The sequence below is a fragment of the Alexandromys fortis genome, unplaced genomic scaffold (assembly GCF_014885135.2).
Source record: "Alexandromys fortis isolate MF-2015 unplaced genomic scaffold, M_Fortis_MF-2015_v1.1 scaffold_257, whole genome shotgun sequence".
Classification (NCBI taxonomy): domain Eukaryota; kingdom Metazoa; phylum Chordata; class Mammalia; order Rodentia; family Cricetidae; genus Alexandromys; species Alexandromys fortis.
The window spans coordinates 634426-657577 of record NW_026068134.1 but is presented as its reverse complement, the minus strand read 5'-3'; the positions used below and the strand labels follow the sequence as shown (position 1 = coordinate 657577).

Here is a 23152-nt window from a genome sequence, read left to right as displayed (position 1 = left end):
ACATATGAAGATATGAGAGATTCTAGCAATGGATTAGAACTTGGGAATGGGCAGGAGATGTGGACTGGAGAGCTTCTGCAGTCTAAACAGATCCCTTGGAGATCTAGGCTAGGCAAGCATGAGGAGATGGCAGGAGTTGGGTGCAACTGTGAACTCCTCATGTGGTCACCATGGTGATGCCTGCGCCATCTGCTGAGGGGCACAATGGAAAGAGAAGCAGCCAGCCTTTTCTTTCCCTATCTCCAGGGAGCAGTCTTCTCTCACTCTGAATCTCTTACTGTAGACCCATTGTTTGGATTGCTCTCTTCCTCAACAATACCCAGGTTCACATCTTTTCCTTCTGGCTGGCAAAGTTCTTGGAGGAAGAAGGGTAAAAAACTCACTTCTGTCTCCAACCAAAGACTTCTATGGTTGTACAGACAGGCTCAGTGAATATCTGAGGAAACTGTGACTGTCATGATGTAACATCAGCCATCCCTCACCCTTCTGTAACTTCATGCAGATGGTTTGTCCATTGTCAGATGCCCTATGTACCCTCCAAACCCTGAGGGTAGGGGCCAAAGAGATGGTTCAGTAGTTGGGAGCACTTACTGCTCTTGAAGAGGACCCAGATTCAGTTCCCAGCACCCATGTTTGGTGGCTCACACACAACTGCTCACACACAACTCCAGATCCAGGGGAATTGACACACTTTTCTGGTCTCTGAGAGCACCCTCACGTGTATTATACACATGCACATATACATGTACATGAACACACACATTAAAAAATAAAGCAAATCTTTAAAATAAAAAACCCTGAGGGCATCTATACCAATGGCCCAACAAAAACAGCCAAAGACAGGTGAAAGTTTTTAATAAGTCTGTTCTGACTTCCCTTAGCTGCTTTGCTTCTGTTTTAGGTAAGGTTTCTATTGCTGCAATAAAACACCATGACCAAAAGCAGCTTGGGGAGGAAAGAGTTTATTTGGCTTCCACTTTCACATCACTGTTCATCCTTGAAGGAAGTCAGGTCAGGATTTCAAACAGGGCAGAGACCTGGAGACAGGGGCTGATGCAGAGGCCATGGAGCTGCTTACTGACTTGCTTCCCCTGGTTTGCTCAGCCTGCTTTCTTATAGAACCCAGGACCACCAACTCAGAGGGGGCACCACCCACAATGGGATGGACCCTCCCACAGCAAATCACTAATTAAGAAAGTGCTCTACAGGCTTGCTGACAGCCCGATCTTATGGAGGTGTTTTCTCAATTGAGGGTCCCTCCTCTCAGATGACTTTAATTTGTGTTAAGGTGACATAAAACCAGCCAGCAGAGCCTTCCTCAGCCGATGAGATTTTGTGGGTTCCTAAATGTTTAAATAGCTCTGGGGTTTGAAAAAGAAGTTCTTAAAAACAAAAAAGATACAATTGCCATTCTATGATTCCTGTGTATCAATCTTTGATTAGGAAGATTTTAACTTTTGGGAAATAAACGTAAGAATTAGTCAAGGGTCCAGTGTGAATCTAAACATGGAAGTTTGGGTGTTTGTGACGGTGTTTTTATCCATTTCCGTTTGCTTATTATATGTAAGTCTCTGGGGATTTTAATGCATCTTTGTCTGTATCTCTAGGACTTAAGAGATATAGATATTGAATGGTTGAGAAAGGCATTCGGATAATGTATGTTGAATGGCTGATTGAATAGGAAGTACCACAGATCTCACTTTCAGGAGCCTCCTGGCAGAATCCTTGATTACCTACGAGAACAGAAGCCTTGCAAAGAGTGGAGATGAGAGAGATCTATGAGAAAAAGAGATGATAATAAGAGATCTATGAGGAAAAGCCTGGAGTTTCTTCAGTGGCATCTTTATACACATTTATGAAAGGGATGAGACTATAGTTCCTTGGCAGAGCACCTGCCTACCCTGCACGAAGACCTAGGTTGCAACTCCAGCACAGCATGAAACGAGATAGCATGGCACATGTCTATAGTCTCGGCACCCTGGAGGCAGAAGTTTAAGGTGTCATTCTCCACTAAGTAGTGTGTTCAAGTCTAGGATAGAGACACTGCAAATGAATAAATAAGCAAACATCATTTCACAGAGACTCTTAAACTCCTGCATTTGTTGTGAAATGTCTTCAAGAAATAGCTGGGACAGGACAGGTCTCCATGGCTTACACAGAACTTGTAAATGTACATTGCCCATTGAGTGGCCAGATAGATCACCCCACCTGCTGAGAGGCGGGTATACAGGGGATCGTTTTTAACCATGTGGACAGCTCTGGCCCGAACTCCTCATTTCACTAAAGCTCTTGACAATTCGGTTAAATTTCAACTACATTTTATTTGACTGAACTATTCCCTGATAACTCAGAGTCCTGGGACTGTCAGCCCTCTCTGGCTTTGCTGATAATAGCATAGACGGAGTTAGCTTTCAAAACCAGGGCAAAGGGAAACCTCTGTGTCTTGAGCAAGAACAGCAACGCTAATCTGAGAGGGCTGCAAGCCTTTATTTACAGAGACGTATGGCCCTGGCAGGGACAGCCAGAATGCAATGGTGAACTTTATCCTACATGGCATAGCTCACCAATTCTCATTCACAACCACCGGAACTGCCAAAGTGTGATGGTTAGCTTTGTCTATACCTAAACTCACTCACCCCTGAGCTCATTTCTAAGCAGCTGCTTGGCAGAGAAGGCACTGACAATGACCTCATCTTATCAGAGAGAACCCTGCTTTGAGGAGATGTTGCCTGAGGTCACACCCTCATGGGACAGCAGGAAAGACAACCCTTCTAAGAGGCCTCTACTCCCTAATACCTTCATCTCAAGGCTTCATCTGAAGAGTAGGGCATCGTCTGTATTTGAATGTAGAACTAGAACACATCCTGGGCTTTGGAGATTTTCCCTTATTTTAGTCAGGGTTTCTTTTGCTTTGATGAAACACCTCAACCATAAGTGACTTGGAGAAGGAAAAGGACCCTTGTCTTACACTTCCCACCATAGTCCATCACTGAAGAAAGTCAGCACAGGAGCTCACACAGGGCAGGGACCTGGAGGCAGGAATTGATGCAGGTGCCATTGAGAGGTGCTGCTTACTGACTCGTTCTTCAAGGCTTCCCCAGCCTGCTTTCTCATAGAACCCGAGACCACCAGCCCAGGGATAAGAGTACCCACAATGGGCTGAGCCATTCCCCCATCAATAACTAATTTAAAAAATTCCCTATGGACTACAGTCTGATGTTGTGGCATTTTCCCAATTGAGACTCCCTCCTCGCTGATGACTTTAGCTTGTGTCACGTTGACATAAAACCAGCCAGCACTCCCTTGTGACATCACTGGAGAGTTTGGGTATCTGCATTATTGTACTACGGTTTTTCCCTCTAGGCCTAACATGACTTATCTTTGCCCATTGTAGAGTAGAGACTACTGAGGCCTGCTAGTATACAGAGATTGTTAGGTCTGTGGTAATGGTGACGGGATCACAACACTGTGCGAGAGGACCGAACCCCTGCCTGGAACTGCAGTCATTACCCTCTTCTGCCTCTCACTGGCCACAAGTACACTGGGAGACCCTAGAATAACCGGAAGCAGAAGGTGACTAAAAGCGAAGCTCCCTGATGCAGCCTCCATGAAGTCATTAGCAGTGATGGGGTGGGACTTCGTGGTGAAGCAATTGTTTGGGGTCACCCAGGACCTGTAAGTGTCTTCTCATCCGTGCTCTGTAAGTGACCCCAATAAACGCACTGGTTCCCCATGCTGGACGTCACCAGGAGTTTTACTCTGGTCTGTTATTGGTGCCCTATCTGGGGCAAAGAGAAATTTGTTCCCATCTCCCAAGGAAAAGTAAATTCAGTTAGCACACTGGTGAGTTATAAACATTAAGCCTGGTGACTTTGAGGTCTTTCTTGTTCAACCCAATGAAGTCATGTGGGGGCGGGGCTCATGTCTGACTCTCTCAGACAGAGCTTTCTCTCAAAACTTCTAAAGGTTCAGAAGAGAATCTTCTCACCCTGCACATTGAAGGCTGTGACTATCTTCCATGTTTGCACTCAGTTATGAAACAAAGCTTGTTTATTTATTTATGGTTTATTGAAACAGGATTTCTCTGTGTAGCTTTGGAGTATGTTCTGGTACTCTCTCTAGACCAGGTTGTCCTCAAACTCACAGAGATCTACCTGCCTCTGCCTCCTGAGTGCTATGATTAAAGGCGTGCACCACCACTGCTTGGCTCTAACAATGTTCATTTTTGACATTACTTTTTTTTTTAGTATGTTTACTATTGCAGTATGACATGGGAGCGCACAAGTGTCACAGCCTGTATGTAAAGGTCAGAGGACGACTCTGTAGAGTTGGTTCTTCCTTCCCCGTTTATGCAGATTTTAGGGATTTTACTCAGGTTGTGAGGTTTGTGCAACAAGCCCTTTACCTTCTGAGCCATCTGGTCAACCCCTTTCTGATTTTTTTTTAAGACTGCAACAATTCAGATAATGTTCTCTGGTGAGAACACTTGCCCAGCTACAGCACTCCCATAAATGAACGGATACCATTTTCTGTTGGATCTTCAAGAACAGTAAACCCTATATCTAAACATCTTTCATAAACCTCTATATCCAAATATCTTGCACAAATCTCTCCTTTTCCCCCTTAAAACTCCTTTCCAGACTGGTAGGCAAAAGCACTGACTATGCAAGCCCAGAGACCTGAGTTCAATTCCCAGAACTTGTGTGTAAAGTGAAACTGCACATAGTGGTGCATGTCTGCAGTCCCAGAACTCCTGTGCTAAGATGGGAAACGGGACAGGAAAAGTGTCTGGAAGCTTCTGGGCCAGCTAGCCCAGAGTATGCAGTGTAACGAGAGAAGCAACAAGAGAGATTCTACCTCAAGAACACAGTGAAGGAGAACCAGCCTCTGTACATTGTCTTCTGCCCTTCATACAGGTGTGTGGCACATGTGTGTCCATACTTACACACACAGCACATCTACACACTAATAGTAAGAACAGACTTAAGATGTAAGGTAAAATCTTGCCTTGCCTCTGTCTCTCATATGCACATCATTCACTACGACAGAGTGGTCCATTGCGGTACTCCGCTGTTCCCAAGTAAGTCTCATTGGTTTGTAGAGCCTCTCTGTGATTATTATTTCAATTGACATACGTTTTTATTGAAGAATGGATGAATGAATGGAAGGGAGCATGAGATCGTTTCTGTGTTGCCTTGGAAACCCCTGTCCTGCACGAGCACCCCTTCCCTGATTTTCTCTGAACTCTTGATGGTCCAGATTGAGCCAAGGAAGGGACCTCAGGGAAAGCAGATTCCATCGCTCCCTTCCTTGGCTCAATCTGGACCATCAAGAGTTCAAAGAGTTCATAGCATGGTTTAGTGTGTGTGTGTGTGTGTGTGTGTGTGTGTGTGTGTGTGTGTAATTATTCCATGACTTATTCATGGAAGTCAGAGGACAACTTGTAGGAACTGGTTCTTTCCTTCGACTATGTGGCTCTGAGGTCAAACTCAGGCCATCAATGTCGGTGGCAAACAGCTCTGCTCACTGAGCCATCTTTCCAGTTCTAGATCATTTATTTTAAAGGGTTTGGTGACACATTGTTTTCTATGTTCTGTCTTTCTTGTTATTTGCTATTTCCTCCTTTATTTTCCATCCTTCCCTCCTTTCTCTCCTCATGTGTCCCTTTTCCTCTTGGATTGATGACATACTTTATTTCCTTCTTATCTGCTTTGCTTGTGTATCAATTATGAATCTTTATTGTTCTTGTGATTGCGTTGAGTTTAGAGTACATACCTTAACTTATCAATACTCCCTTTGAATCATAGTGGACCTGAGCTGCAGCAGGAAAGCTTTGAAGCTGTATACTTCTATTTCCTACGTGCAGACCTTGATGGACCGGTGGTCACATTTTACCCTTAGGTACACGCTGCACTGTGATTAATGTTTAAATGGCTAATTATCTTTTAAAGAGATTTAAATAATAATTAAAATCTTATCACATAATTGCCATTTCCTCTGCTGGCCCTCCCTGGCCTTCCACCTGCTGTCGTTTTTCTTATTAAAGGACTGACTGACTACCCTTTGCCCCTCAAACTATTCCACACATTAGAAATGGAAGGACTGCTTCTAAACTCACCCCATAAAGCTGATATTACCCTGATATGAAAACTTTCGAGGACATAGCAAAACAGAAATCTATAGATAACTTCTTTGATGGATATAGATGAAAAAGCCCTTAGTAAAATATTTGCAAACTGGATTCAACAACTTTTTGAAAAGCTAACACACACTGGTAAAATTCATTTCATCCCAGCAATACCATGGTGCTTAAACACTGGCAATTCAGTCAATGTAATTTCATGACTTACTTACATACTCTAAGTAGTATGTAAGAATCAGGGAAGGAGATTGTATGATAATCTCAAGAGATTCTTAAGAGGTCTTCAATGAAGCACAGCAGCCCCCTAGGGTCCTACCCTGGAAGATACAGGAATATAAAGACTGCATTTCTGTATATCAAAGGCTATAGACTCCAACTCTGAATCATCAACATTATGACAGAGTGAAGGAAAAAAACTGAAAGAATGTCCTTTTGAGAATGAGACAAGGACCTTGGGAGATGTCTTACCTCCTGGGCTGAACAGTGAGACGTGTCTGCTCTTGAAGGAAGTGCTGTGTATCAGGAGCATGTACACTAGGCCCTGTTCTCACCCACAACTGAGCCATATGTACATAATCCAGACTGTTTTATTAGATTCTGTACTTTTTTTTTTTTTTGGTTTCTTTTCAAGACAGTGTTTCTCTGTGTATCTTTGGCTTTTCTGGGACTCACTCTGTAGACCTCGAACTCAGAGATCTGCCTGTCTCTGCCTTCTGAGTGCTGGGATTAAAGGTGTGCACCACCACCATACCCCCTCAGATTCTGCACTTTTATAGACTATCTTTGAAGACTGATACATTTGCAAGATGACTGACTCCATCTTGACCTAAATCCAGGGAGTGCACAGGAAGCTTGAGGAGACAATGATGTAAATATTGAGGTGTGTATGGGGGGGTATATAACAGGGGGCAAAAGAATTAAACCTGCATTTAAGAAAAAAAATCATCAAATCTATTAGAAAACCAGTTAACATGTGTAAGACTGAAATTTGGGGAGCGTTCAGATTTCTCTACCTACATTTTCCGAATGCATGATAATGCCAGGTTTTGTTTGCTTGTTTGTTTGTTTGTGTTTAAACGGTGTTTGTATTTCACAGGGTGTTTTTGTCAGCGGTATTAACTTGGGATACTACTTGTTAGGTATTTTCTCTTAGATGAGCCTCTCTGCCGGTGCTAATAATCCTAATCAGATCAAATCAAACTGAATTAAAAATGCCCATGTTTAATAGGCCTTACTCCCAGGTGGCCCTGGGAAAACATGGAGAAGGGAAGATCACTCAAAACCCGGAGACCACGTGTTCATTCTCTGGGGGGCAGTTTAAGTAGCCTGTGGAAGTGGTCGTTACCTTCCTTGGGGAGGGGCTGGTAGGCTTGCTTGGAGGTGGAGTTTGTACTGAGGCAGCTTATGCCAGGAGCTGGGATGAAGCCCCCAGGCAAACAATCCGGACTTTTTTGTATAAAGGGGTGTTAGGGAGCCGAGGTGATGTCTTGACCAAACACTACTGCCTTCCTGTGTCTTTCCCGTTGAGGCAACAGTACATGCGACAGAATAACAAATCGTTGGATTTTTGTTAATGTGTTTATTTCAGTATAGTTTGATTTATTTTAATTGTTGACCGCCTTATTTCTGACATATTTTAGCTTTACGTTATGTTATATGCAGGTGTGAATATAGGTTTGGTGTTTTACAAAACACAACATCAGTGAGACAAGGGTGTTCGCTGTCTGCATTCCTATCGGATTCAGTGCTGGGTTCCTAGCCAGGGCGGCAAGACTAGAGAAAGAAACAAGGGAACTGGAGCGTTGGCTCGGAAGGTAAAGCTTGTGCCGCCCAAGCCTGTGGACCTGAGGTAAATCTCTAGTGCCTACGTGAAAGCTGGACACATTGGCCTCCAGACATCCTCACATAGAAGAAGCCAGCCTCTCTCCTTGCTCAACACTCCTTTCAAAATGGGTCAGAGATCTGAATGTATGACCCGAAACGTTGAGATTGCAGGAAAACGAGAGGAAACACTTCAAGAACTTTTTTTTTTTGCTTGTTTCGAGACAGGGTTTCTCTGTAGCTTTGGAGCCTGTCCTAGAACTAGCTCTTGTAGACCAGGCTGGTCTCAAACTCACAGAGATCCGCCTGCCTCTGCCTCCCTAGTGCTGGGATTAAAGGCCTGCGCCACCACCGCCCGGCTTCAAGAACCTTTCGAGCCTAACCCTCAGTGGCCCAGACAGCAACAGTGAGAATTGGCAAATGGGACCACAGGAAATCTGAAAGCTCCAGGACAGCAAAAGAAAGCACTGCCCAGTGAAGGCAGTCCACAGAACGGGAAAGACTGACAAAAGCTGTCAGCTGAACAAAGAGCTAGCACAACAACGACAACAACAACAACAACAACAACAACAACAACGACAACACAAAACCCAAAGAACAAACAGCTCAGTCAATAAGTGGGCAACTTACTTAAAGGTTATTTTTTTTAAAAAAAGTAAAACCACAAATGACTGATAAAGGAGTTTTTCAAAACACCAGTAGTGACTATGGAAAAATGATCACTCTCTGGAAAATACAAACTCAAACTGTATTGAGATCTTACCTTAGTAAGAACAAGGCAAAGAAAGCTAGGCACATGCTGGTCGGGGTCAGGAGAAAAGGAACCTGCGCTGCTAATGGGAATGGAAATTTTGCAACCATTATGGAAATTAGTATGGAGACTCCTCAGAAAATAGAGCCACCGTATCACTCAGGTATCTATTCCTGGGTATATGCTTGGTGCTGGGGAGATGGCTCAGACATTAAGAGCATTTCCTGGTATTTCAGGGGACCTGAATTTAGTTCCCTGCACCCATGTGTGGTGGCTTACAATTGTCAGTGACACCCTCTTCTGGCCTCCACAAGCACTGCTCTCATACACACACACACACACACACACACACACACACACACACAATAAATAAATAAAATATTGTTTCAAAAGATATGAACTCAACCTAAATGTCCAGCAACAGATGAATGGATAAAGAAAATAGGCAGGAACCTGGAAGATGGAGGCAGGAGGATCGAAAGTTCAGTACCATGCAGGGCTACATAGTGAATTCAGCTGCCTGGCCCCCTCAAAAAGGAAAGTAAAGAAGATACATATACACAGTGGGGCTGTGCTAGCTGTAAAGAACAATGGGACTGGAATCTGCAGAAAAGTTGATGGACGAAGATCATCACATTAAGTAAATTAGCTAGAATGAAGAAGACCAAAGCCCCCTGTCTTCTCTCATAGACGGAACACAGATATTTTTAAGGGAGAGTACAAAGAAAACTTTGAGAAGAAGAAAGAGGTAAGATGGGAACACAAGAGAGGGGCCTGGAGATGAACATGAGCAAAGCACACGCTCTCTCTCTTTCATGAGTGTGTGTATGTTTTAAATATATATGGAGCTGGAAAGGTGGCTCAATAGTTAAGAGCAGGTGCAGCTCTTGCAGAGGACTTGGTTCAGTTCCCGGCACCCATGTCTGGCAGCTTATAACCTATAACTGTTGTTGGAAGGCATTCAACGTCCTCTTCTGGCCTCTCAGAGTAGCTGCAGGCACATGATACACATATGGAATAGCAGGCACACAAATAAACACACTTTTTTGTTAAAGGAACATCCTCAGGACAAAAATACACTAATAAACTTTTTACTTCTTGTCGCATGAAATTGCTATATATGAGTTTATTCATCTTTTGTTTGCCTGATACAATTTGTCTTTCCCTTCATTCTTGGGAGATCTTTTTGCTACTGTCGAATTCTAGGTTGTCAGGTCTGTTTTTCTCTCATCTCTTTAAAGCATAACGCTCTTATACTTTTGCTGTTTCCCACGTGAAGTCTGCTGGTGTCTCTACTGCTGTTCTTTCCATGTAACGGGCATTTTCCTGGTTTCTTTACATCTTTTTCTCTTTATCATTAGCTTTGGACAATTTGATTGATGATGGACTGTGGTACAATTTTCTTCCTCTTACTTGTGCTTGGGATTGGTTGAGCCTCTGCCTGTCAACAATTTTAACAAAATTTGGAGAGGCTGTTGAGATGGCTCATTGAGTGAAAGTGCTCTCTGCCAAGCCTGAAGCCCTGAGTTCCATACCTGGAACCCACATAATAGAGGGGGGAAAGGTGACTCCTGCGGTTGTCCTTTGACTACCATGCATGTGCGCATGCATGAATATGTAAGTACACAAATAAGCGAGACATAAATAAGTATATGCAAAACCGCTAGGCTATTGTTTTCCAAACTGTTCTATTCCTGACTTGCCCAGCTCAAAGTTCAGCTCACCAATGCTGTATTTTCTAATTAGAATCTTCTCTGTGTCTGGGTTCATATTTATTTGCCTCTTTGGGTTCACTGTTTTTCTTTTGGTTGCTTGTTTTTGTTTTTGCAATATCCAGTCTTTTAATCCCATACAGATCAATAAAATATTTTTGTGTGTATGCATGTGTGTGTACGTGTGCCCACAGAGGCCAAGCGGGGGCATCAGTGGCCGTGAAACTGGAGTCACAGGCAGTCGTGAAACACCCCGTGTGCGTTCTAGGAGCTGACATTGGGCCCTCTGGAAGAGGAATGCGTGCTCTTAACTCCTGGGGCATCTCTGCAGCTCCTTTCCATTTGTTTTTTTTGTTGTTATTGTTGTTGTTGTTTTGTTTTGCGGGGGGGGGACTCGGGCATCGAGGTATTGTAGTTTTCATCTCTGGAATTTCAATACAGTTTTACTTGTCTCTCAGAATTTTGGTGGGCACGGGATATGGGCAATGTGTCAATGTCTTTGTCTTTTCTGTCAGTTGTGGGAAGGTAGAACCAGTTGCATTTCCTTATTATTATCCTTATTATGTGCATTTTTCTGGTAATTTCTGACTGGATGCATTTAAGTAGCAATATTGAGCAGTGGGTGTATTTTTTATTCCCATAAATATTCTTGGCTTTTATTCTGGATGCAGTGCAGTAACTATGAAACACTCAGACTCCTTTGTATCTTGCTTTTAACTTGACAGGCAGGACTGGGGAGGTGGTTTGACTAGGGCTAACTACTCACCAGTGATGACAGTGTACCGCAGACAGCACTTCTCAGGGTATGACCATGGCAACTAACTACTCACCAGTGATGACAGTGTAATGCAGACAGCACTTCTCAGGGTATGACCATGGCAACTAACTACTCACCAGTGATGACAGTGTACCAGAGACAGCACTTCTCAGGGTATGACCATGGCAACTAACTACTCACCAGTGATGACAGTGTACCGCAGACAGCACTTCTCAGGGTATGACCATGGCAACTAACTACTCACCAGTGATGACAGTGTACCGCAGACAGCACTTCTCAGGGTATGACCATGGCAACTAACTACTCACCAGTGATGACAGTGTACCGCAGACAGCACTTCTCAGGGTATGACCATGGCAACTAACTACTCACCAGTGATGACAGTGTACCAGAGACAGCACTTCTCAGGGTATGACCATGGCAACTAACTACTCACCAGTGACGACAGTGTACCGCAGACAGCACTTCTCAGGGTATGACCATGGCAACTAACTACTCACCAGTGATGACAGTGTACCGCAGACAGCACTTCTCAGGGTACTGGCCGTGGCTACTGCTCTTCCCACCCATGCTGAGCTCCGTCCTGACTGTTAGAGACGCACTGTCCCTGATCTTGTGTGCTCACCATGAACTATTACTCTCTGGTTTCTTTGGGTGGTCTTCTGACTATTCGAAGGGCACCTTCTGGAGGCTTCTACTATGCAGCTCTCTCCTCTCCAGGACATGCCCACACGCTCTGACTCAAGTCTTCCTGGACTCTTCATTTTGTCTCAACTTAGAATTCATCATAGTCTGGACACGACTCCTTCAGCTGCGCCATGGCCTAGACGCTCCCTTGAGACAACGAGCTGAGCTAAGTCCAAGGCTCACATCACTCGTTCTGAAGTCCTGTATGATATGATGTCTAGTGGCTTGGAAATTGCTGTCTCATACATTTTGTTAGCTCTTTGGTCTCATTCAGGGAGCAGGAGGCTATCTTGTCTAGAACAGTAGTAATAGTAGCAGTGGTCGTAATAATGGATAACAGTAATAACACAGTGGTGATGGTGGCGGCTGTGATGGCACAGTGGTGATGGTGGCGGTGGTCACGGCACAGTGGTGGTGGTGTCACGGCACAGTGGTGATGGTGGCGGCAGTGACTTTGGTATGGTAGCGACAGTGTTTCCTATCCTTTTGCCCCTCTTCATATTATCTTTAAATCATCTCTGAGAGTTTCATCACTTCCTTCCCTGTCTTCCTAGCTGTCATTTCCTTTCTTGCATTATAATCCGCAGAGCCAGGAGAGAAGCAACAGTTAGCGGTGCGGTACTTTGTTTTATTCTTAATTTCAACGTTCCTCACCTTTGTAGAGATCTGTTTGCACGCCATGTACGTCTGTGCTGTAAATATCCATGGCCTTCTCCAAGATAACCTAAGTCTTATGGGAGAGCACAGTTTTCTGGGAAGGGGCAGGACAGCCTGCAGGTCTGAAGGTCTTTGTCAAACCTGAGCGGACCTCGCAGACGGAAGTGGCGGCTCGGCCCTAGGGTCATCAGAGGCTTCTGGTTAAGTGCTGTTTTCAGGCTAGTCCAGGCCTAATCATAGGAGTCATTGCTCCTGCTGCTCCTCTAATCGCGGGGAGATTAATTAATGATCTGAGGCTCCTAGCCAGATGGCCAATGGTCACAGAGCCACTGGGCAGACACAGGGCAGACACACAACCCAGCCCAGAGCTCCTGGCCACAGTTCATCACTGCTCCAGCGTGGAGGAAACGGCTGTGTGTGTGCGTGTGCATCTGTGTGTGTGTGTGCGCGCGCGCGTGCATGTGTGTGTGTGTGTGGTCCCCAGGCTGAAAACCCTAACCTTACCCAGGAGCTGGGCTACACAGCACATCATTACTGGCTTCCCTCCTGCTCTGAGGCTCTGTCTGCTCTGTGCTGTTTATAGGGTAACATGATCATCCATATTCCTGGCTGTTATGTTTATTTTTACATCTTTACTACTTGAATCCTTTGGAAGATAATGATTCACGAAATTGAAAGCCTGCGAGGGAGGGTGCATCAGGATGCTGAAGTGGTCCTCTCCCCAGCCTGTCCAGCTCTCCTTATTCCTCTAGATCTCTGCTGTCACTTCGCTGGAGACCACAGAGACGAAGGGCATAGGCAACAGGCGGAGGCCAGGATGGTGGTACCTGCGCATCTGCTCCACTTGACTCAGAGCAGGAGGCCTTCTGCATGAAACAGAGTGGTCCTCAGCTCCGCCACATCCTCACCCACGTTTGCTTTTCCAGTCTCCCTCCACCATGCCCTGAGCCTCCACATCACTCTCTGTGGCCTCCATACCTCCCTATTTTGCATTCCTTTTGCAAACCCTACTGAATTTCCCTTTGGCCACATGGTGAACCCTAATTGATCCTTCCAGATTAGGCCTGGGGACCACTGCCTCTGCAGGCCTTCATGATGTCTCGCCTGCCTTTACCATCAAACAGGTCACATGTAGAAGACGACAGTGTCACCATCCAGCTGCTGCTCAGCCCTGATACTTTTCCAATCACAGGCACCTTCTGGGACACCGTGAGTCCCGAGCAAACAGACTTCCCGGTGCCAGGATCTCTCCTCTGAAAAGTGAGTTCTATCCAAGGGGGCATTGGTGGCTATACATCCCATTCCTCGTTCCTTTCCCTTACCCTATGAAACTACCCCATCCCCAGTAAGGTGTACAAAGAAACCCCACTTCTGCCCTGTGTCCCTGCTGTGTGTCTGCCCTGGGACTGGGGCCTGAACCCCTCTGTCAAGCTGCTGCCTCTCTCTGTCTATCTGTGGCAGTGGTCATTTTTCTAATAGACTCTTTACTCCCACTTGAATGTCCCTCTTGACACCCTCCTCTCTGTGCCCACATCATCCCAGGTCGTCTCCTGGTCAGTGGGACTGGAATTTCACTTTGATGGGTTCTCTCTGTTTCCTGCCTTCCCAATTAAACTCAGAGCTCCTTCAAAACCTCTGCCACCTGCCCAACACCTAGCATCCCACTTGGGATCCTGAAACTGCTGCCTAGATTCAGGACATGTTCTGGTAAGAACATATCCTTTGACAGTACTTTTTGTAAGAGACCATCACTATGAGTCTGCAAGACTACTCTGAAGGTTCCAGGAACAACTGAATTGTACGAGAACTTTCAGACTGGACTTCTCTAAGTCTTCTACCATGTTCTCAGCCTTTTCCTCCACCTGAATCCAATAAGCCTTGAGTATCCTCAATCGGGTGGTCCTCCTGCCTCAGCCTCCCTAATGCACCATAATGTCTGTCTAGTTGCTATCACCAGCTAGTTTATTAGCATGGAAATTAGGATCCCAAGACACATCTGGCCTAGGCACACCTGGCATGTTTGCCAGCGATGCTCCAGAGGTGGACCTGATGTGTCTCACTTCACCTGCCACGTGTGGGAGCCTCTGTTCACAGGATTGGGGGCTGGAAGGGCTGGCATTAGAGATGGCTCATGGTCTCTGGTCCTGCCCCTTCCAGGGCTCCTCTAATGCACATGAACCTAGAAACTAGAAACATTGCTATAGGACGCTGAGGATGGGGGAGGGCTCTGTGCATTCTCTCCGCCGTGAGGTCAGCAGGGCATGTCTCTGTGCCATTCTCCTTTGCCCGGGCATTTGCTTCCATCCCCTGCTCATCCTTTCTTCATCCTGTATCATCTTTCCAGCTTCGAAGAGAGAGAGAGAGAGAGAGAGAGAGAGAGAGAGAGAGAGAGAGAGAGAGAGGAAGAGAGAGAGAGAGATCCAGAGACTCAGCTCTGTTTTCTCCTCTGCTTCCTTGCATGCAAGCATCTGCAGGTAGAGACTGCCACATTTAGCGTCTCCTCCTTGCCCTTCTGTGCGGCATGCAGCAAATACTTCTTGTGCTGCTGCTGCCGAGAGACTCGCTTTACAAAACAACCACCGGCGGGGCTTCCCTCCTCCTCAGAATCATGCACTTTCATGATTTCTCTAGGGCTTCCCATTCCACTGAAAATACTTTTACAGTTCAATATGTATTTATCTTTAATTTGTGTTTATGCATGTCTGTGCGCAGATATGTGCATGCCTATGTCTGTGTGTATGTGTGTGTGCGCGCATATGTGTCTGTGTGTGTGTCTATGTGTGTGTGCATGCGCGTGTGTGTGCGTGTGGTTCTGTGTTGTGTGCATGTGTGTGTACGTGTGTGTGCGTGAGTGTGTTGTGTGCGTGCTGTGTGCATGTGGGTCTGTGTTGTGTGCATGTGTGTGTGTATGTGTTTATGCGTGAGTATGTGTGTGTGTAGGCCAGAGGCTGATGACAAGTGTCTTCCTCCATTGCTCTCCACCTTACTTCTTTTGAGACAGGGTCTCTTTCATTGAATCTGAAGCTCCCAGTTTTGGACAGACTGTCTGGCTGTGAGCTCCTGGGACCATCCTCAGTCTGCCCCTCCGGCACTAAGGTTACGGGAATAGGCTGCTATGTTCAGCTTTTATGGGATGCTGGGGATCTGAACTCAGGTCTGCAGGTGTTTGGGGATATCACAACCAACAAAATTTCTAGTAGGCTTTGAAGTACTTTTTGTTTCATCTCAGGAACTATTTTTGGAACAGCTACATGAATTCTATCTTCTCCAATCCAAATTATCAAAAGCAATTCCCAGGCTGTCTGAAAAACACCTGTTGCAAAGCATTGCTGGCCAAGTGCTGCCATCTAGTGGTACTACATATAACCACCTTTATTTATTTCAGAATACAGAACAAGAAGCTAAATTCTCCTGTACCAAGCTATAGAAAAGAGCATATGCGACATCATATTTTTTTAGGACATGTTTGTACTAGGAGCTAAGTCAGGGTCTCATGTGTCCCAAACTGCTTCGAACTCTTCTGTGTAGCCAAGGGTGGTCTTGAACTTCTGACTCCCCAGGGTGTGCACCATAGGTGTGCCCCAGCGCACCCCATTTGTGTTTGCTAGACAAGAACTCTACCTTCTGAGCTACAGCGATTGTGCTATTTTAGTCTCTGATGCACTGTCTGTCAGTCCAGCAACTTTGCTGACTTCTGAAGCAAGGGGCACACTAACGACTCTGGCAAACGACTCCACTTTTTCTTTTATCTTCCCCAATGCTGTATCCAGAACCAGATCAAGATTAACACCTTGCTTTGGGTTAGCCACGTTCACAATAGAGACTTCTAAGCCACAGTCTTCCTCACCTCCCAAGCCTGCCTGGCTGTAACTGGTCGGCAAGACACCAGCCTGCGGTCTGCCTTCCACATCTCATCTGCTGTTTCCACCTGATGTCCTTGCTTGTCCATCTCTTTTGGTTTCTTTGCTAACCTCTACCAAGGCATCTCTCAGCCATAGCCATGAGGGCCATTCCAGACGGTCACACTGGTACCTTGCTGTAGGGTTTCCCTGGGGATGGATTGGGGAAATGGCCTGATAGTCAGAAATGAGCACATTACTCCCTCAAGAGGGGCGGAAAGGAGCTGAGCACACTTGGAAATGAGACCCCAATTATATTTTCATATCAGTAGATTGTGTGTGTTGGGGGAAAGTACAACTATCAAGTGATTCTAACATATTCCAACATTTTATAAACACTTTGGGCGGTCACTGCTTAAACTCTATTTAACAATGCAAACCAGGAGAACGGGCAAAAAATGATTTTAAAAATTAAGAAAATTTTAAGAACAGCTTGATGACTGTGCACTTGGAATCAGGTTAAGAGGGATTGGAGGACACAGTGCAGAAAACGCCATCTTTGCCAATTCTTCTTTTATTCACTTTTAATTTGACATGATTTCTTGATTGGTTCTTTGGAAATTTGACAGCATGCATCCTAATTCTGCTCACTTACCAGTCCCCGCAGCACCTTCTCCAAAGTAAAAAATTTTAAAAAGCAAAACAAGCAAACAAACAAAAACAAAGCAAAACAAAAACCTCTTTGTTCCTCCATCTTTCCTGCGTCTCCAGCACCACTTCATTTGTCTAGTGGCACTGGGAGCAGTGTGTCACCTAGTACACCCTTTGGTCCAATCGTCTCTTCTAGCAAATGTTCATTGCAATGAGTCTGGTTCAAGGCCTCTGGTTTCTGGTCCACCATCCTCACTGGATCCTCACCGAAACTCCTCTGGGATATCCTGAGGCTGCCTGAGTCAAGGAGATCGTCCAGGTATCTTTCCGCAGGACAAGTCCCTTCAGGAGCTCTTGCAGGTCCTGGATTGTTAGGGTCCCACGTTGGGGTGACATCTGTTGGGATCCAGCCTCAATGGGGTTTGCACGTTCCAGGGTAGGAGTGTGAGGATTAGAAATAATGGGCAGGAGGAACAGAGATACAAAAGGAAAAGAACAGAGATGCAGAATAGAACGGGGAGGGGAATCCAGTGAATCCTGAATTCGACAGTGTTTATTCGCCATGTGCTTATATACCTCAATCCAAAAGGAGGTGGGCGGGGCGGGGGGGAGGGTAAAAGACTGCTTCAACATGATACAAAGGACAAACAGACTGATTTCCTGCTTTAATACCTGAAGCATCAAGCAGCTATATCCCCAGTTAAGTATTCTGTTATTTAGGCAGGACATGCAACAACCACACCTTAGACCAAGCATCCTGTGGGCAGCTATTCCCTGGGTCGAACCCCCTGTCATATCCTTGAAGGAGCAGAAATAGGCTTGAATACTCCGACCTTTGGTCAAGGTGGAACTGACCACTTCTGTGGACTCCCACACTGGATGGGGTAGATGCTAGAGTCGGCCACTCCAAGGCCGGGTTGTGGGCCTAGATTGTAGCTGAGCTGGTCAGTCCTGGCCACTGTTGGGTGTTTAATCACAGCAATAGGACACAAAACCCAGAAATATACACTTGTGTGTGCATAGATGCATGTATTTTTGACACTTGCTTTTCCAATAATGTATATTATCTTAGAAACATTTCCATGCCAGTACATTTAGTTTTACCTCATTAATCTATAGACTGCTATTTCAAAGAGTATGTCTGCACTATAGCTTATCCAATCTTTAAAACAATGAAGATGACTAAGAGACATAAAGAGATCTCTATGTATCTCTGACTAGCTTAGCACTCTAGATGTAGACCAGGCTATTCTCAAACTGACAAAGATCCACTTGCCTCTGCCTCCCAAGTCAAAATCATTGTTGTGTATGTATAAGTGTGTTCTTGTGCCCACACTCACATACATGAACACACAAGCTGCTTTGGCCTATGGCAGGGTAGAACAGAGCTAGGCAGGGAAAACAAAACTGAATGTAGGGGAGAAAGAAAGCAGAGTCAGGGAGACACCATGTAGCTGCCAAAGGAGAAAGATGCTGGAACCTTACCAGTAGGCCTCAACTTCATGGTGATACATAGATTAAGAGAAATGAGTTAATTTAAGATATAAGAGCTAGCTAGGAATATGCTTGAGCCATTGGCCAAACAGTGTTGTAATTAATATAGATTCTGTAAGATTATTTGTGTCTGGGTGGTCGGGAAACTAACTTGCAGTCTCTGTTTACAGGTTTCTCTGTGCAGCCCTAGCTGTCCTGAAACTCACTTTGCAGACAAGGCTGCTCTTGAACTCACAGAGTTCTGCTGGCCTCTGCCTCCCAAGTCCTGGGATTTAATGGAATGTTCCATCATCACCTGGTTCTTCCTCTTTTAACTGAAAAAAATATGTCTCCACTTTTATGTTATTATTTTCTTTCTCTGTGCATGTCAGACAAGTATTCTCTTGAGGCTGACAAACACAGAGAGTAACTTGGCAACCAGGACTCCACAAGTTTGGGGTATGCATACACCCTGTTTTTGGAAGGATGCCCACGGAAGCCTACTTCCTTTACTTGTGTGCCCGATGAAAAATGCACCTCACAACCTCAGGACTCCCGCAGGACATCTGCGTCAGACTATACCTCACATTAACAATAAAGTAAATTTCTCTAATCTTAAGGGTAAAATTTAGATGTCTTTTATTCAAGTACATTCTCAATATATCCATGTAGGAATGGTGAAAGGGTGGACCCAGCCTGAACTCGTTTTGGGTATAGGCACAGAAAGGCAAACTGTGAATTTTGGAGGGAATTTTGTGATAACTATCTCATACTTATGCATATATAATTGGTCATGTATATGAGAAAAATTAAATACATTGTGGGAAAGGTCACGGGCATTGAAAAAAGGAATGTATGACTTAATCTATCAATAAAAATAGAAAAGTGTTCAAACTATGGCCCTTAGTAGCCAATCCTCCATCTTGTAAACCCAGTACAGTGAGATAGGCTGTAGCCTGGGACCTTCGAGTACTCACGTGGCCCACAATTAATCTTGATGATGTACCTCTCTATAGCCTATATTATCCCTTAGCTCTGAATAAAGTCTGTGAGATTTACTTTAACTCGGTGGATGAGAGGACCAAGAAGCTGGACACACCCAACCCTAGAGTCTGCTAACCATCGACACTGCCTCTGAGCTGCATCCCCAAGCCCTGTTTGCTTATTAAGACAGGGTAGGCGGATCCTCCTGCCTCTGCCTGCCAAGAGCTGGCATTACAGAGGTACCATGCCCAGGCTATGTTGGCCACACCCTGTAAGCTTTCTGCACACATAAATAGTGCTCCTTCAGGAGATACCCGGTGGTGTTGCTAGGCGCTAGGGATGTTGTCTAGGTCTAGTGGTGTCCTTCATGGACTTCACTAGTTTATGTACGTCCACCACTGAAGCTGGAGCCTTTCGTCACATCTTTACAGCCTTGGGTGTAACCACTGTTACTTTGGCCAGCTCCTTTGTATTTGAACACTTCTTCTTACATCCCCTTCTTCTTATACGTTCAGTGAAAATATGCACATATTGTGAGTTGTCTTTTTAAGGTTCTTGATCTATCTTTGCAATGACTTGGATTTTTTTTTTAGCTTAAATAGATTTACAGTGTTCTGCCTGCAGGCCAGAAGAGGGCACCTGATCTCATTACAGATGATTGTGAGCCACCTGCGGTTGCTGGTAATTGAATTCACAACCTCTGGATGAACAGCCAGTGCTCTTAACCTCTGAGCCATCTCTCCAGTTCCGACTTGGATTTTTTTTTTCATTATTGATATTGGGTGAGTTTTAGATTCTTGTAGCTTTCATTACACAAGCCACATTGTGTTCTCCCACAGTGTTCTTTTGTGTGGAAATTATATTTACTTTCTTTTTTCATATACAAATTCAAAATTTTTACAAAGTCTGATCCACTAAATGTGTTCTTATGATCTTTGTGTTTTATATAAAAAGTTTTCTATATTTGAAATGATTAACTATTTTACATATTTCTAATCTTTTTCTTTCTTAGTTTCATTGTTTTCTTTTGTGACAGGGTCTCGTGTAACCTAGGCTGGCCTTCAACTTCCTGTGTAGCTGAGGATGACCTTGAACTGAGCCTCTGAAAGCAGACAGGATCATGCCTGGCTGTCAGATCTACTACTAATATTTCTTATTTGGTTATTTAGCTCTTGAGTAATCTGGAATTTGTGACTGGTATACTATCTTTATTTTCTGTAAGCTCCAAGTTCTTACAAAAATGCAGACACTATTTTTACCTGTCTTCTGAAGACCCACAAATAATGAATCTCCCTGTCCCCCAAAACTCCATTCCAGCTCTGGGAATGAGAGTAAACCCAAGAAGAAACCCATTTGTAAGGCAGGAGAAAAAGCGTCTCCAAGGACTGTTGCAGGTGAAACGGAGGCATATGGAGAGGACACTTGCAGCTATCAAACAGGGAGGAAGGGGTATGTAAAACTGAGGGGAAGCAGAAGCTGAGCATATTGATTAGAATGTATAGCACAAACTAAATAAACGTGGAGAGGCTGCCAAAGCTGAGACTGCCCTTGTAAGGTCGGAATCACCTTGCCCCTTGTTTCTGCAGTTGGTCAGCTAAGAATGGTTTTGATATGTGTAAATGTTCGGCAGACTCAGAGTGTAGTATCAGAAAGACAAGATGTTGAAGGAGGCTGTTTGTTCATCCCAGTCACCCAGAACTGAAACAACACCACAGAAACTGTATTAATTAAATCACTGCTTGACTCATTAGCTCTAACTTATTGACTGACTCTTACATATTAATTTAACCCATTTCTATTAATCTGTGTATTGCTACGTGACTGTGGCTTACCAGCTGAAGTTCTGCCTGGCTCCAGCAGGGCTGCGCGACTTCTCTCTGACTCTTTTTACTCTTTTTCCCAGCATTCAGTTAAGTTTTCCCTGCCTGGCTCTGTTCCCCTGTAGCTCTGCAATAGGCCCAAGCAGTTTCTTTATTAACCAATGGTAATCACAGCATACAGAGGAGAGTCCCACATCAACAAGAAGTTCAGGGCTAGCCTTGGTTATGTAGTTGAGCCTCTGTTTTTAAAGGAAATATCAAAATAAGCAATATGTTATGGCATGTGAAATATATAAATTCACATTTCAGTGTCCATAAATAAACTTTCTTAAAACTTGGTCATCCATTTGGACATGTCTGTGCGCTGTGAAAGGAGAATTGAATACTGGGGGTTGAGAGAAGACCACTCCATGAAGGATGAGATTTTGTTGAGAGTTGGGGCAAACATGTGCTACACGGTGTGTGTGAAATAATGCAAGGCACCAGTGACAGTGTCACTTCTAACGTGAAGAGGGCAGTCCTTTATCGGGTTACTCTGGGCCTGCTCCACTTCCAGTACTGAAAGACACTGTGCAGGCAGAAATGGCACATTTTGGCCGCTATGGTGTCTGAGAGCTGGGTTCGTTTGTTGTAGCTGCCATTCTTCCACACTACATTCTTAAGCAATAGACCTCAATGTGTCCACAGTTCTGCAGGCTAGAAGCATGCAATGCAGTGTGAGCAGGGCCCAGGTCCCTCTGAGGGAGGTACCTGTTCCAGGTTGCTCTCCTGGCCTCCAGCAACTGCTTCTCACTGAGTTGGGTGACTTCAGTCATCACTTGCATACTAGCTGGGTATGCCTCTGTTTCCAAATTTCCCCTTTAGAGAATGATAACACTCATTCTGAATTAGGGCACCTGTAGTGGCATTTCATTTTGTATTTTAATAAATAAAACTTACCTGAAGATCAGAGAGTAAAACAGCCTTACAGACCAGGCAGTGGGAACACACACCTTTAATCACAGTGGTGCATGCCTTTAATCTCAGCCATAGAGAGAATTATAAAATGGGAGGAAACAGCTCTCAGGTTCAGTCTCATTCTGAGATTCCTGGAGGCAGAAACACCATTTCAGACTGAGGTCAAGGTAAGAGCCAGTGGCTGACTGCTTTGCTTTTCTGATCTTCAGGATGAACCCCAATTTTTGTCTCTGAGTTTTTATTATCTTGCTTATGGCACACCCTCTCCACTGTAGACAGAAGTTTCTGTCCCTTATGGCCCAGCAGCTGTTCAGTCCCAAGTAAACATGCAGAGGTTTATATTAATTATGAACTCTTTGACCTATTGTTCAGGGTTATTACTAACTTAACCCATAATTCTTATCTATGTTTAGGCATATGGCTTGGTAACTTTTCTCAGTGTGGCATTCTCATCTTGCTTCCTCTGTATCTTGCTTGTGACTGTGCCTCTGCCTTTCCTCTTCCCAGAGTTCTCCTTATCTGATCATCCTGCCTACTCTTCCTTCATGGCTACTGGCCATTCGGTGTCTTATTAAACCAATATGAGTGACAGATCTTTACAGTGTACAAGAGCACTATCCCACAGCACCCCACTTCATTGTGACCTCATTTTAGGCATTTGTATCTGCAGTAATCTTGTTTCTAAGTTATCGGGGTGTGAGTGAGGAGTCAGGACTTCAGGGGAGACTTTCAGAGAGATGCAATTCAAATCAACCCTTATAAGCCCCTAGCTTCCTGGTACAAATTAGCATTCAGACAACTCCTTCCCTTTTCTGATTTCTGCTCTGCCTGTAACATGGAGGGAACTCCCATCAGAGTCACTTCTCTTTTATCGGGCATC

The 23152-nt window shown here is 44.7% G+C and overlaps 1 long non-coding RNA gene across 3 annotated transcripts; it reads left to right on the top strand.

The window, feature by feature from the left end:
• The first annotated feature begins 12919 nt into the window (after positions 1–12919).
• On the top strand, positions 12920–21550 carry LOC126491043 (uncharacterized). Of its 3 annotated transcripts, XR_007589302.1 has the most exons (5): positions 12920–13132; positions 13673–13808; positions 17159–17357; positions 20089–20277; positions 20532–21550. It is a non-coding gene; the product is annotated as an uncharacterized lncRNA (long non-coding RNA). The 3 variants fall into 3 exon arrangements; XR_007589301.1 differs by lacking the exons at positions 20089–20277; positions 20532–21550 and adding an exon at positions 18703–19189 and having other exon boundaries at positions 17235–17357; XR_007589300.1 differs by lacking the exons at positions 20089–20277; positions 20532–21550 and adding an exon at positions 18703–19189.
• The last annotated feature ends 1602 nt before the right edge of the window (positions 21551–23152 follow it).